Source organism: Chlorocebus sabaeus, chromosome X (genome assembly GCF_047675955.1).
Source record: "Chlorocebus sabaeus isolate Y175 chromosome X, mChlSab1.0.hap1, whole genome shotgun sequence".
NCBI lineage: Eukaryota > Metazoa > Chordata > Mammalia > Primates > Cercopithecidae > Chlorocebus > Chlorocebus sabaeus.
In genome coordinates this window covers 32,852,875-32,858,348 of record NC_132933.1, presented here as the reverse complement: position 1 = coordinate 32,858,348, position 5,474 = coordinate 32,852,875, and the positions used below count along the sequence as shown (strand labels likewise).

Sequence of the window (5,474 nt, the reverse complement as noted above, 5' to 3'; positions counted from 1 at the left end):
TAAGTTGGTCTTCAATCTCTGATATTCTTTCTTCCACTTGATCAATTCAGCTATTGACACTTGTGTATGCTTCACAAAGTTCTTGTGCTGTGTTTTTCCACTCCACCAGGTCATTTATGTTCTTCTCTAAACTGGTTATTCTAGTTAGCAATTCCTGTAACCTTTTATCAAGGTTCTTAGCTTCCTTCTCACCTAATGCTGCCAACATGGTGTTCAGGTGCTTCATGGAGGTTGGCCGGATGGCCTACATCTCCTTTGGATCTCATGCCAGAAAATTGGTTGCGATTGTAGATGTTATTGATCAGAACAGGGCTTTGGTCGATGGACCTTGCACTCAAGTCAGGAGACAGGCCATGCCTTTCAAGTGCATGCAGCTCACTGATTTCATCCTCAAGTTTTCACATGGTGCCCTCTAGAAGTATGTCCGACAAGCCTGGCAGAAGGCAGACATCAATACAAAATGGGCAGCCACACGATGGGCCAAGAAGATTGAAGCCAGAGAAAGGAAAGCCTAGATGACAGATTTTGATCATTTTAAAGTTATAAAGGCAAAGAAAATGAGGAACAGAATAATCAAGAATGAAGTTAAGAAGCTTCAAAAGGCAGCGCTCCTGAAAGCTTCTCCCAAAAAAGCACCTGGTACTAAGGGTACTGCTGCTGCTGCTACAGCTGCTGCAGCTGCTGCTAAAGTTCCAGCAAAAGAGATGACTACTGCGAGTAAAAAGGCTCCAGCCCAGAAGGTTCCTGCCCAGAAAGCCACAGGCCAGAAGGCTGCGCCTGCTCCAAAAGCTCAGAAGGGTCAGAAAGCTCCAGCCCAGAAAGCACCTGCTCCAAAGGCATCTGGCAAGAAAGCATAAGTGGCAATCAAAAAAAGTAATAAAGGTTCTTTTTGACATGAAAAAAAAAAAAAGATTCTTAGCTTCCTTGCATTGGGTTAGAACATGCTCCTTTAGCTCGGAGGAGTTTGTTATTACCCACCTTCTGAAGCCTACTTCTGTCAGTTTGTCAAACTCATTCTCCATCCAGTTTTGCTCCCTTGCTGGCAAGGAGTTGTGATCCTTTGGAGGAGAAAAGGCATTCTGGTTTTTGGAATTTTCAGCTTTTTGTGCTGTTTTTTCCTCGTCTTCATGGATTTATATACCTTTGGTCTTTGATGTTAGTGACCTTTGGATGGGTTTTTTGAGTGGACATCCTTTTTGTTGATGTTAATTTTATTTCATTCTGTTTGTTAGTTTTCCTTATACCAGTCAGTCCCCTCTGCTGCAGGTCTGCTGGAGTTTGCTGGAGGTCCACTCCACACGCTGTTTGCCTGGGTATCACCATCAGAGGCTGCAGAACAGCAAAGATTGCTGACTGTGTCTTCCTCTGGAAGCTTTGTCCCAGAGGGGCACCAGCCAGATGCCAACTAGAGCTCTCCTGTATGAGGTGTCTTTCGACCCCTGCTGGGAGGTGTCTCCGAGTCAGGAGGCATGGGTGTCAGGGACCCACTTGAGGAGGCAGTGTGTCCCTTAGCAGAGCTCGAGCGCTGTGATGAGAGATCTGCTGCTCTCTTCAGAAGCAGCAGGCAGGAACATTTAACTCTGCTGAAGCTGCGCCCACAGCCACCCCTTCGCCTAGGTGTTTTGTCCCAGAGAGATGGGAGTTTTATCTATAAGCCCCTGAGTGGGGCTGCTGCCTTTCTTTCAAAGATGCCTTGCCCAGAGAGGAGGAATCTAGAGAGGAAGTCTAGCTACACTGGCTTTGCCATGCTGCAGTGGACTCCGCCCAGTTCGAACTTCCTAGAGGCTTTGTTTACACTGTGAGGGGAAAACATGCCTACTCAAGCCTCAGTAATGGTGGATGCCCCTCCCCCCACCAGACTTGAGCATCCCAGGTCCACTTCAGGCTACTGTGCTGGCAGCAAGAATTTCAAGCCAGAGGATCTTAGCTTGCTGGGCTCCTTGAGGTGGGATCTGCTGAGCTAGACCACTTGGCTCCCTGGCCACAGCCCGCTTTCCAGAGGAGTGAATGGTTCTGTCTCACTGGTGTTCCAGGTGCCACTGGGGTATGAAAAAAAACTCCTGCAGCTAGCTTTTTGTGTGCCTAGATGGTAGCCCAGTTTTGTGCTTGAAAAACCCAGGGCCCTGGTGGTGTAGGCACCTGAAGGAATCTCCTGGTCTGCAGGTCGCGAAGACTGTGGGAAAAGCATAGTATCTGGGCCGGAATGCACCATTCCTTACGGTACAGTCCATCACAGCTTCCCTTGGCTAGGGGAGGGAGTTCCCTGACCCCTTGCACTTCCTGGGTGAGGCGACACCCCACCCTGCTTCAGCTTGCCCTGCATAGGCTGCATCCACTGTCTAACCAGTCCCAATGAGATGAGCCAGGTACCTCAGTTGGAAATGCAGAAATCACCCATCTTCTGTGTTGATCTCACTGGGAGCTGCAGGCTAGAGCTCTTCCTATTCGGCCATCTTGCCAGCCATCTCTGATCTCATTCTTTTTTACGGCTGCATAAAATTCCATGGTATGTATGTACCACATTTACTTTATTCAGTCTACCATTGATGGGCATTTAGGTTAATTCCATGACTTTGCTCTTATTTATAATACTGAAGTGAACGTATAAGTACATGTGTCTTTACGATAAAATGATTTGTATTCCTTTGGGGATATGCCAAATAATGGGATTGCTGGGTCAAATGGTATTTATATTTTAAGTTTTTTGAGAAATCGCCACACCACTTTCCACAATGGTTGAACTAATTTACATTCCCAGTGGTATATAAGCATTCCCTTTCTCTGCAACCTCACCAGCAGCTGTTATTTTTTGACTTTTTAGTAATAGCCATTCTGACTGGTGTGAGATGGTATCTCGTGGTTTTGATTTGCATTTCTCTAATGATCAGTGATGTTGAGCTTTCTTTCATATGCTCATTGGCTGCATGTATGTCTTTTGAAAAGTGTCTGTTCATGTCCTTTGCCCACCTGTTAATGGGGCTGTTTGGTTTTTTCTTGTAAATTTGTTTAAGTTCCTTATAGATGCTGGATATTAGATCTTTGTCAGATGCTTAGTTTGCAAAAATTTTCTGCCATTCTGCAGGTTGTCTGTTTACACTGTTTATAGTTTCTTTTGCTGTGCTCTTTAGTTTAATTAGATCCTATTTGTCAATTTTTGCTTTTGTTGTAGTTGCTTTTGTCATCTTTTTTATTAAATCTTTGCTTATTCCTTATTCCTATGTCCAGAATGGTGTTGCCTAGGTTGTCTTCCAGGGTTTTTATAGTTTTGGGTTTAATATTTAAGTCTTTAATCCATCTTGACTTAATTTTTGTAAGAAACTTCTTTTTCTTAAGGTTTTAGATCTAATGTGGTTTTAGACCACATTTTCTTTATCTACTCATTGATTGATGGACATTTGAATTGGTTCCATGATTTTGCAATTGTGAATTGTGCTGCTATAAACATGCGTGTGCAAGTGTCTTTTTCAAATAATGACTTCTTTTCCTCTGGGTAGATACTGAGTAGTGGGATTGCTGGATCAAATGGTAGTTCTACTCTTGGTTCTTTAAGGAATCTCCACACTGTTTTCCATAGTGGCTGTATTAGTTTACATTACTACCAGCAGTGTAGAAGTGTACCTTGTTCACTGCATCCATGCCAACATCTACTATTTTTTGATTATGGCCATCCTTGCATGAGTAAGATGGTATCACATTGTGGTTTTGATTTGCATTTCCCTTATTAGTGATGTTGAGCATTTTTTCATATGATTATTGGCCATTTGTATACCTTATTTTGAGAATTGTCTATTCATGTCCTTAGCCCACTTTTTGATGAGATTGTTTTTTTTCTTACTGATTTGTTTGAGTTCGTTGTAGGAAAAACCCTTCTAGACATTGGCTTAGGCAAGGATTTCTTGACCAAGAACCCAAAAACAAATGCAATAAAAACAAAGATAAATAGCTTGGACCTAATTAAACTAAAGAGCTTTTGCACAGCAAAAGGAACAGTCAGCAGAGTAAACAGACAACCCACAGAGTGGGACAAAATCTTCACAATATACACATCTGACAAAGAACTAATATCCAGAATCTAGACAACAAGTGCCCTATTCCTGAGTGGTAGAATTATATCTGAGATGATTTTGGATCTAAACCTTAACTTGTAGGTGTGAATTGGGTAATACATATGTTATTTGGTCTTTCCTGTTATGTTTCTCTTTTTACCTACAGTATTCCCCCAGACCCCCTGACACTTATCTGTAATACCTTGTAGTTTAATATTTAGGTAGTTGCTAGGCCTAGCTGTCTCCATCTTGAGTTAATTTTTGTAAGAAACTTCTTGGTAATAAAGAGAAAACATGTATCACTAACGTTTTTCGACAGATGGATAAACCAACACCCAAAGAATGCATGGACATTCTCAAAAGCACCTTGGTAATTAGGATTCGACACTATTTTGTCGCTGACACAACAAGGGTAGATTTGTGAGTGTGCTAGTTATTGCAAGTAACTAACTGCAGCAGTTTATCCAGTATTTCTTTCTTTCCTTTTTTTCTTTTTTACAGTTCAGAAGTCTTGAAAAAGCCTACTGTACTGTGACTTGCATAGAATTCACTGTGTAGGATACCTTCTTTCTTGAATTTAGTTTACTTTGTCATTGGAAGAGTGAAGTTTGCTTATAGAAGTTATGGCTTCTTGCCTGGAAATAGTCTCTTGGTAAAATGAAAAATTTACACGCGGGAGGTTTCCAAGCTTCACTACCTAGCCCCTCCAAGCTACCTCAAGAATATGTTTAGTGGAACAATGGCAGATGAGAAATGTGCTTGACTAAGAATGGCCCCAGTGTGGGAGGCACTCCAGAGCCTGAAGTCTTTCCCTCATTAGTGTAAAGCAATGGACTGAAGGCATAGTCCCCCATGGGTTCTCCATCTAGCTGAGCTTATTCTGGCCAGGAGAAAGTGGCCTACTTATTATGGTGGTTGACAGAATCAAAGCAAGAGAGAGAGAGAATGTAGGACAATTTTTCTCCATAACAAATATCTCTGAAAGTGGAAAATGGACAGCAGGTGATGCCATCAAAACAGGCTTTGGCTTTCAAAGCTAGCCCTTCATCTCCTGGCCCAGTATCTCCTTTTTTCCCTTCTGTCATGCTTCCCTTGATATTTTCACTAGGAGCAGAACAAGGTATGCCTCTGTAGGATCCCAATTACCCTTGCCTGTAGCTTGAATATAGGCAGGCTGAGTTTGGGACAGGGAAGTTCAAGGGTCTGAGAACTTTGATAAAATTTTTTAATAGAGTCAAAGCTCTAATATTAATCCTAGTAATTTCAAATTTGCCATAATTCAGAGGGCTGACCTAAAAGTTACCTTTGTTCAGAAAAGGTCTTCAAAAAGAACTATTAGAGAAACAGTTAAACATACACAGAAATAGAATAGTATAATGAACCTCCATACACCCATCATCCAACTTCAACATTTATTACCATTTTGCC

At 42.1% G+C, this 5,474-nt stretch overlaps 1 pseudogene; it reads left to right on the top strand.

Moving 5' to 3' along the window:
- Positions 1–206: 206 nt before the first annotated feature.
- LOC103247364 (large ribosomal subunit protein eL14 pseudogene) lies at positions 207–910 on the top strand (annotated as a pseudogene).
- The last annotated feature ends 4,564 nt before the right edge of the window (positions 911–5,474 follow it).